Source organism: Octopus bimaculoides, chromosome 2 (genome assembly GCF_046866305.1).
Source record: "Octopus bimaculoides isolate indiv1 chromosome 2, ASM4686630v1, whole genome shotgun sequence".
Classification (NCBI taxonomy): Eukaryota; Metazoa; Mollusca; class Cephalopoda; order Octopoda; family Octopodidae; genus Octopus; species Octopus bimaculoides.
This window is the reverse complement of record NC_142929.1, coordinates 145,236,192-145,246,648: the sequence shown is the minus strand read 5'-3', so window position 1 is coordinate 145,246,648 and position 10,457 is coordinate 145,236,192. Positions and strand designations below refer to the sequence as shown.

At 52.8% G+C, this 10,457-nt stretch overlaps 1 pseudogene; it reads left to right on the top strand.

Moving 5' to 3' along the window:
• The first annotated feature begins 2,118 nt into the window (after positions 1-2,118).
• On the top strand, positions 2,119-3,613 carry LOC149137246 (large subunit ribosomal RNA; annotated as a pseudogene).
• The last annotated feature ends 6,844 nt before the right edge of the window (positions 3,614-10,457 follow it).

Below are 10,457 nucleotides of genomic sequence, written 5' to 3'. Positions count from 1 at the left end.
ACTAACGGTACCTTCGTCTATTCGTTTCGCATTCACGCACGTCCGTCCGTCTGTCCTAGCGGCAACGAGCGGTACGTGCGTCCGTTCGTTTTTAGTGAACGCACGTCCGTACTGGCGGCAACGAACTGTACGTGCGTCCGTTCTTTTCGCGTGCACGCACTTCCGTCCGCCCGTCTGTCCGTCCTGGCGGCAACGATCGGTACGTGCGTCTGTTCATTTCGCGTGCAGGCACGTCCGTCCGTCCGTCCGTTCTGGCGGCAACGAACGGTACGTGCGTCCGTTCGTTTCGCGTGGACGCACGTCCGTCCGTCCTGGAGGCAACGAACGGTACTTGCGTTCGTTCGTTTCACGTGCACGCACGTCCGTCCGTTAGTCCTGGCGTCAACGAATGGTATGTGCGTCCGTTCGTTTCGCATGCACGCACGTCCGTCCGTCCGTCCGTTCTGGCAGCAACGAACGGTACGTGCGTCCGTTCGTTTCGCGTGGACGCACGTCCGTCCGTCCTGGAGGCAACGAACGGTACTTGCGTTCGTTCGTTTCACGTGCACGCACGTCCGTCCGTTAGTCCTGGCGTCAACGAATGGTATGTGCGTCCGTTCGTTTCGCGTGCACTCACGTCCGTCCGTCCGTCCGTTCTGGCAGCAACGAACGGTACGTGCGTCCGTTCGTTTCCCGTGCACGCACGTCCGTCCGTCCTGGAGGCAACGAACGGTACTTGCGTTCGTTCGTTTCACGTGCACGCACGTCCGTCCGTTAGTCCTGGCGTCAACGAATGGTATGTGCGTCCGTTCGTTTCGCATGCACGCACGTCCGTCCGTCCGTCCGTTCTGGCAGCAACGAACGGTACGTGCGTCCGTTCGTTTCGCGTGGACGCACGTCCGTCCGTCCGTCCTGGAGGCAACGAACGGTACTTGCGTTCGTTCGTTTCACGTGCACGCACGTCCGTCCGTTAGTCCTGGCGTCAACGAATGGTATGTGCGTCCGTTCGTTTCGCGTGCACTCACGTCCGTCCGTCCGTCCGTTCTGGCAGCAACGAACGGTACGTGCGTCCGTTCGTTTCCCGTGCACGCACGTCCGTCCGTCCTGGAGGCAACGAACGGTACTTGCGTTCGTTCGTTTCACGTGCACGCACGTCCGTCCGTTAGTCCTGGCGTCAACGAATGGTATGTGCGTCCGTTCGTTTCGCATGCACGCACGTCCGTCCGTCCGTCCTGGCGGCAACGAACGGTACGTGCGTCCGTTCGTTTCGCGTGCACGCACGTCTGTCCGTCAGACCATTCTGGCGGCAACGTCTGTTCGTTTCGCACGCACGTCCGTTTGTCCGTCCGTCCTGGCGGCAACGAACGCTACATGCGTCCGTTCGTTTCGCGTGCACGGTCGATCGTTTCGCCCGACTAGGTTCGGAGTCCCCTCGATCGGGGCTGCCCAGAGCGGGTTCCAGGCCCATTCAGAGCCGGCGGCGATCGGCGATGTTCTTTTCGGCCCGATAGTCGGGTTGCTTGGGAACGCAGCCTTAAGCGGGTGATAAGCTTTATCCAAGGCTAAATACAGGGACCAGTCCGATAGCCGATAAGTACCACGGGGAAAGTTGATAGTCCTTTGGAGAGAGAGTTGAAGAGACCGTGAAACCGCCCAGTGGTTAACAGGTAGGACCGATCAACGCGATCGTGAGGGGACTGAGTTCGCTGCTACTTCACCTGCCTAGGCGCCGTCGTCGCCGACGAACACACCGGTCGCGGCCGCTCGTTTCCGCGGGCTGTCGTCTGCCGCCTCGTCGGCTCTCGATTTCCGGGGCACCGACATCGGACGCACTTCCCCTCCGATCCGTCGTTGTGACCCGTTCCCGTCGGGCCGGTAGGCGCGCGGCGTCCGCAGGTCTCAGACGAGCGCCCCGGCGTCCGGAACCAGTCCACGGGGACCGGCGTCGGGATCCACGCGCTTCTCTCGACCGGGCCCGTCGCTCCATGAAAGCGCAGACACGTCTATCCGATGGAGACGGGCTAACGCACCTCGCCCTCAGCGAAGGGGCGAAGGGGCGGCGGGAACGCCCGAAAGCTGCCCGCTGCCGCCGGTGAGCGACGAGCATCGGCAACCTACCCGATCCGTATTGAAACACGGACCGAGGAGTCCCAGTCGACTGCGAGTCGTTGGAGCCTTTCACTTCGCGAACTCCGACGGCACAGCTAAAGCGAGAACGTGACACGTCACCGCTCGGGCCGCTGCTGTCGTCGTCTTCTCGTATTGGCGGTGGCGGCTCGCTTTTCACGCAGCCTTCCGAAGCATCGTTCACGGGTCGGGCCCGCGCGTTCCCGCTCCGACTCAGGTGTAGTAGGCGGCCGGGGACCCTTAAGATGGCGATCCACGCCCGGTAAGGACGAAGCCAGAGGAAACTCTGGTGGAAGTCCGAAGCGCCTCTGACATGCAAATCGATCGTCGGAACCGGGTGTAGGGGCAAAAGACCAATCGAGCCGTCTAGTAGGTTGTTCCCTCCGAAGTTTCCCTCAGGATAGCTGGCACCAGCGGGAGAACGACACGCTATTCCGTCCGGTAAAGCGAACAACTGGAGGCCCAGGAGATGTTGACGGCTTCGATCTACTCTCGAACTCGGAACGGGCGAAACGGGCCGCTCCTCTCCCGATCGGAGGCGGCCGTTACAAAGTGTCTTTTCGATTCTTGCGACGAATGCACGGTGCCAAGTGGGCCACTTTTGGTAAGCAGAACTGGTGATGTGGGATGAACCGAACGTCCGGCTAAGGTGCTCTACGCTTCGCCCATTAGATCCCCGAAAGGGTGTCGGTCGATATAGACAGCACGACGGTGGCCATGGAAGTCGGAATCCGCTCAGGAGTGTGTAACAACTTACCTGCCGAATCGACCGGCCCCGAAAATGGATGGTGCTGGAGCGAGCGACCGATGCCGGAGTGGCCGGGCGACAGATTTCGAGATCGCCAGCGAGGCGACTTTCCGATGCCCGGTCGAGTAGGAGGGCGCCGCGGTGTGCATGGAAGCCGCAGGCGCAAGCTCGGGTGAAGCCGACCGCGGGTGCAGATCTCGGTGGTAGTAGCAAATATTCGAACGAGACCTTCGAAAACCGAAGTAGAGAAGGGTTCCGTGCCAACGGCGGTCGAGCACGGGTCAGTCGGTCCTAAGAAGCGAGCGAAAGCTTCCACGAAAGGCGCCGGATCCGTCGCGAACGAAACGAAACGAAACGACAGTAGCAGCCACGGCCGGCCTCGCATCGAAAGGGAATCGGGTTAATATTCCCGAACCCGAACTCGAAGAGTGCCCGTCCGGCGGCGGGAACGCGGCGTGCTCCTAGCAGCACGTTCGTCGTCGAAGCCGGCGGCCGGGCGAAGCAACGGCAACGCAAGTGAGCCCGGAGACGTTGCCGGGAGGCCTGGGAAGAGTTCTCTCTTCTTCGTAAAGGACCGCGTCCGTGGAATCGACTCGTCTGGAGATACGGATATGGTGCCTGTAGAGCGCCGCGTCTCGGGCGGCGTCCGGTAGCGCTCTCGGCGGCCCTGGAAAATCCGGGTCCGTAACGATTCGCAGCTCTCGAGTCGGTCCGTACCCACCATCCGCAGTAGGTCTCCAATGTGTACAGCCTCTCGTCGATAGCGCCAGTGTAGGTAAGAGAAGTCGACAAAATGGATCCGTACCTTCGGAAGGATTGGCTCCGAGGACCGGATGGGTCGGGCCGTGTGTCGCCTCGCTCACGCGCGCGCGGTCACGTCGCCGTTCGCAAGGCGTCGCGCTTCCGTCGCGCCGGGCGCCGCCTTCCACGGCGACGCTAAAACCCGCTCCGCGCCGGTGCGCGGTCGCACCTTCGGTCAACGGGGGTCGGCTTCGACGCGCGGTCCCTCTGGCGTCAGGCGTCCCCGTCGCGGCGTCGGGCGTCCCCGTCGCGGCGTCGGGCGTCCCCGTCGCAGCGTCGCCTACGCCGCGCCCTCGTGGCGCGGCGGAAAGCGCTCTTCGCGGCGGTCAAAGCGCTGACGTCGGACTCACGCGCTACTTTTTCTCGCGTCGGCGTTTCGCGCCCTCCGGCGCTCGGTCGGGCCGCCGTCGCACGTCGGCGTGCGGCGGTTTCATACGGGACGTCCGGGGCGTAGTGGGCGCCAACAACACGGCTCCATACCCGGGACACCGTGGAGCGACACGGCTTCGGGCTCGCCGTCGCGTCGGTGCGCGCGGCCCTCGGCTCCGCTTCGCACGGCAGGCGTTCGGCCGGCGGCGAACAGTCGACTCGGAACTGGTACGGACTGGGGGAATCCGACTGTCTAATTAAAATAGTGCATCGCGTAGCCAGCCGAGCCGTTCAGACGCGATGTGATTTCTGCCCAGTGCTCTGAATGTCAGAGTGAAGAAATTCAACCAAGTGCGGGTAAACGGCGTGAGTAACTATGGGTGTGCTTTCTGCGGAACGATGCCACAACCATATTCTATGATATGCTGGGGCTTGATTAGATGTGGTCTGACCATCCTCTTTGCGTTGGGTGAGTGCATCCGTTGTTCTCTTGCAGGGTGTGGTCCCGCTGGTAGACCCACCCGCCTTAGACCAGTGGGCCTTCTCCGCAGAAGCATATTCACCTACGGTGTCCTATTGGAACATCGGTGTGGGTGGTTGCGGCTAGTGTAAGCACCTGCAGTGTCCTATTGGAACATTGGAGTCGAGAGCTGGTCGGTGGCCGGTTGTCGTGTAGTGAGTGCACCTGCGATGGCCTTCGAGTATGTCGCTGTGACAGGTGGTAGTGGGTTTATGTGCCTGCCCTGTGAAGGTATATTGGCAGCTAGGACGCCAATAGTCAGTGGGTGGATGCACCATCGGGTTTGCCTGGTATGTTATGATCATTCGGGATTCGGTGGATGATGGGCGATTGAGGTGATCCACTGAATTTTGCCTGATTGATGGATGCACTGCCAGGCTTTACCCTTTTGGACACTACCTTGGAGTGGTGAAAGAGCTTACGCCCGTGTGGGGAGGTATGTCGGATGGGTTGTAAAACAATGCCTAATATGTTCCCTCGCATGGACAAGTTAAATGTGTCCCTTCCCCCATGGCGGTGCCAGCCAGTCTCGTGGGGGCCATGTAGTGTGTGGGTGATCCTGATTGAGCGGAGTGGTCCTTCCGGAAGTGATAGGTGGGCTTCCGATAGCCTGCCTCCTGGTAAAATCGACTGGCCGACATAGGGTACGTTGTGACCCGCGTCAATGGTGAGTGAAGACCCGTTTCGGGCGGGGTTGCGCGGCACATTACGACCCATTCGTCTCGGTGAGGTCCGGTGTGTCATGGCCTCTTGACCCCAGCAGGTGGATGACCACCGAGGTCACCACTGGTTTTTCGTATATCATTTCGACTTTCGCCGGTGTGTGATACCTCGCCGTTTCGGAGGGATGGATGCACTGCCGCGCATTTGATTTCTACGAGCTGTTGGCATTGGGTGGATGCACTACCCTTCGTTGTCCGGAAGATGCACCAGTGAGTTAAAGTGAAGGTATGTCTGCTGACCCTAGTTGTGGGTCTGGCCTGGAGATCGTTTTGCTTATGCATTCATGGAAATTGGCGCCTGCGCGTATCGCAATATATAAATAAATAATAAGTTTAAAAGCATACGGTAGCCACGGGCCGTATAAACTGTTGACCCCCGTATAAACTGTTGACTTTTAGATATAGATGATATAATTGATTTCTCAGTGATCGTCGGTGTGATCCTTTCTTGGGTTTTTTTTTTTATACCAATAAAACTATCCGTCCCAGCTGGGATAGTTATATAATTGGAAGAGTCGGCCGAGGTAGCGCCGGAGGGGGCTGTGGAATGGTATCAGCCTAAAAATGGCTGATTAAGGCAAGATGGAATATACCAGTGGCCTCGGTGGTGTGTAGAATGAGGGACGAGATGTCTATGGTGCGAGGTTACAGGAGGATCGAATGGGAGGAGTGAACATACCAGACATCTCGACGGTATGTAAAGAGAAAGAGAAAAGCGGAGGAGGGTCAGGAGGCGAAGTTCCGCCGGCCAAACGCCGGTGCAATCGAAAGCCGACGTCTTGGCCGCGACACCGACCACGAGTGTGTGTGTCCGTGTGTTACGCACGCCAGGTGACGCCTGGAAACGCGGCCGAGGCGGTAAACGGACGAGAAGCAGGTCGGGAAGGAAGCCGGCGAGCGATCGGAAGCAATTAGGAGCAAAGAGAAAGCGAAGGAGGGTCAGGCGGCGAAATTCCGCCGGCGAACCGCCGGTGCGATCTAAAAGCCGACGCCTCGGCGGCGATAACGAACGCGAGTGTGTGTGTCCGTGCGTTACGCACACTAGGAGACGCTAGGACAGGCGGCCGAGGCGCTCAACGGACGTGAAGCAGGCCGAGCGTGTCGTCTCTGCGGCGAGAAGGAAGCGATCGGGAGCAATTAGGAGCAAAGAGAAAGCGGAGGACGGTCAGGCGGCGCAGTTCCGCAGGTTAACCGCCGGTGCGATCTAAAGGCCGAAGTCTCGGCCGCGATACGAATACCGATCCGAGCCGCAGTCGGTACCGCGACGGGGTCCGACCCGCAAACTCTCGGGTCGGACCCGGCGGAGCAGTCGCAGTCTAGGTGGCCCTCACACCCCAAGGAGGTCCAGACTACTATGTAAGGGTAGCAGCCGTCGATAAGATGTTCGTTTCGTCTGACTCGCACCGCGACCGCGGTTGACGGAAAGGCAGACGGTCGGCCGGCTTTCACCTCACCGATCGCCCCGCTGGTCGCAGCCGCGTACACGCAGAGTCAATCGGAAGCGGCCGAATTCATAGCGACGAATAGGCGGCAGAGTTCCGCCGGCGAAGAGCAGGTGCGATGGAAAGCGCTGTCGGCTAGGCGGCGACACCGACCGCGAGTGTGTTTGTGTGTGTGTATGTGTGTTACGCACGCTCGGACACGCGGCCTAGGCGGTGGACGGACTAGAAGCAGGCCGAGCGAGTCGTGGCAGCGAGAAGGAAGCCAGCAGGCGACTAGGAGCGATTGTGAACCGAGAAAAGCAGCGGAAGACGCATCGGTAGCGGAACTCTGCCGGCGAACCGCACCTGCTATCGAAAGTCCGTTTTCTCGGCGGCGATACCGAATGCGAGTGTGTGTGTCCGTGTGTTACGCACACTAGGAGACGCTGGGACAGGTGGCCGACGCGCTCGACGGACGAGAAGTAGGTCGAGCGAGTCGCAGCGGCGACAAACGAAGCCGGCGTGCGATTGGGAGCGAGCAAAGAGAAAGCGGACGCATCGGCGGCGGAGTCCCGCCGGCGAACCGCTGGTGCGATCTACAGGTCGAAGTGTCGGCCATGATACGAGCCCCGATACGAGCCGCGGTTGGTACCGCGACGAAGTCCGACCCGCAAACTCGCGTGTCGGACCCGGCGGAACAGTTGCGGTCTAGGTGGCCCTCACACCCCAAGGAGGTCCAGACTACTATGTAGAAGTAGTAGCCGTCGATCGGATGGTCGTTTCGTCCGACTCGCACCACGACCGCGGCCTGAAATTGTTGCGGAGGAGACTAGTCGATTACATCGACCCTAATGTTTTACTGGTACTTAATTTATCGACCCCGAAAGGATGAATGGCAAAATCAACCTCGGCGGAATTTGAACTCAGATCGTAAAGACAGACAAAATCTTTTGTACTTGAGGCACAAGGCCCGAATTTTTTAGGGAGGGGGAGCAGTCGATTAGATCGACCCCAGTGCGTAATTGATACTTATTTAATCAACCCCGAAAGGGTGAAAGGCAAAGTTGACCTCGGCGGAATTTGAACTCAGAACGTAACGACAGACGAAATACCGCTAAGCATTTTGTCCGGCGTGCTAACGATTCTGCCAGCTCGCCGCCTTCGAGTTATGTTTATATCTTCAACACTTCAAACCGGTTAAGGCGACGTTGTTGGCAGACACGTTAGCACGCCAGGCAAAATGCTTACCGGTATTTCATGTCTTTACGGTCTGAGTTCAAATTCCGCCGAGGTCGACTTTGCCTTTCATCCTTTCGGGGTCGATAAATTAAGTACCAGTTGCGTACTGGAGTCGATCTAATCGAATGGTCCCCTCCCCACAAAAATTTCGGGCCTGGCGCATGTCATGATACAAATCTATCTATCTATCTATCTATCTATCTATCTATCTATCTATCTATCTATCTATCTATCTATCTGTCCATCTCTCTCTCTCTCTCTGTATCTATCTATCTGTCTGTCTATCTATCTATCTATGAGCTGACCAAGAAGACACTCGGGTTTTAGTTGTACAAGATCTTGATTGTCTCGAGAATGATGAAAACTTTTTGAAAACTTTGCGTAGGCCTCTGAGCAGATATCTCTAAGCTTTTGTCAAAATTTGATGCAGATTCTCTACTCAGCTTTCTCTGTGATGCTCAATACTTCGATCACACGCTACACACCTTCCTTCCAAGCACTTCTATAAATAGCGGAAGTGATCTAGAGCGTTAAAAGTTAATACGTAAGGACAGCAGAGTTCAAGCTCAACCTGTGTCAAGTGGTTTTACTCTGCGTGCTTTAGCTTCGTTACTATGGTAGCAGTCCGGATACTTATTGATCAGACCACGTAGGCCGAAACTGTATTGACGTCTGATTCATATTCCACTATGGGAATAATGATAATAATAATAATAATAATAATAATAATAATAATAATAATAATAATAATAATAATAATAATATTAAATAAATAATTTGGACAAATACGTAAAATTCGATTAGTGTGTGTAAATGTTGAGTAGAGCACCGGTACAGTTTATGCTCATGCAGAGACAGATCCAAATGTCCCTTGGACAATCAATGCATAACCAGAAATGTGGTGTATAAGTGCACAGTAAACACTAGAGGAGGCCTCTACGTATATATCGGTGCATTGGTCGATATTTTAAAAAATCGATATCGATATATGTAGGTACACGTGCATATGCACATGAGATCTGCGTCTTTCAAAGTAGTTTGTTTACATTTGAAAATTCTTAAACATAGTCCTCAAATAATACATTTCGTAACTCAAAACTAAAATATACTTATTTTTCCTGAAGAGATCTAACAATATACCGCTTATTACATCTTTAAAAGTTACAGTTATTGATGATTCTAAAATATTGTTATATTGAAACATATGTAGAATATCTTTTTGGATATTTTTGGGCTATTTTGTTGATGCGGTTCCTTTTATACTTATTTTTATAGGTATTATATATTTTAATCTTTTAGCTTGCATTACTTTTCCAATTGTAATACAAATAAAATAAACCAAGCATCTTTTAAATTTTTCTTCACCATTTTCTTATATATATATATATATATATATATATATATATATATATATATATATATATATATATATATGGTATAAAACTGAGGAAAAGAAACCCTTCAAAGGATTATATTATATTCATAGTATTTAATGTAATATTGTAATATAAATGAATTATTGAATTATCAATAGAATATCTCTATAATTAATTTATCTTTATATATATATATATATATATATATATATATATATATATATATATATATATATATATATATATATATATATATATACATGCACACAGACACACAGACACAATGCACTTGGTGTTTTTAAAACATTTATTTCCAGTGGCCTATCCGATTTCACAATTCCACAATTTTCATAGATCTTGTAAAACAGAGAGCCCCGGTGCTGTGCCATATTTGTCTCGAATCTGATTGGAATTCTAAAATTTGCTTCTTGTTAGCGAGAGAGTATGGTCCAAATTGCCATCATTTGAGCCACAATTGATTGGATGAAGCTTATCACGAGGCCAGAAAGTGACTTTACGAATGATAGTTGAGCCAAAATTTAAGTTGAATGTAGATAAAAAACGCACGTTATGTCCACGTATTATATCTCGTGACAACATGGGCAATATTTGTATCAAAAGCCAAACCTGTTTTAAGCCAATATCATGTGATAGTATAAAGAAGTTTTTCAGAATAACTAAAAATAGAGAAATAGCTGATTTGTTTGTGTGTGTGTTTATGTATGTGTTTATCTGTGAGAATGTGAAATAAAATAGTGTAATGTTACCTGGCCCTGTTCGTTATGTAGCTACAACTTATTCAGTCGTGGCTTGCATATGTTGATAAGCATTTATTCTTTATTTGTACTTATTTGACCAGTGGTCTTGACGAAAGAAAGCTAATATAGGGAAACTAGAACATATGGCGACTAGTTTGTTGCGTACGTGTAAATGTTCCCTTAGTGGAATCTGTCTGGTATTAAGATTTCGCATTTATTGCTTAATAATATTAATTCTGTTTCCCAAGCTAAGTTTCTTTCGTGCAATATATTCTTCGTTAAAACTATTACATTTAATGGCATAAATTCAAGTTTTTGACAAATCATCGCAGTGGCACCGTTTTACAGTGTTAATCTGTCTCATATATTTTAATTGTCTCATTCATTAGGCTGCAGC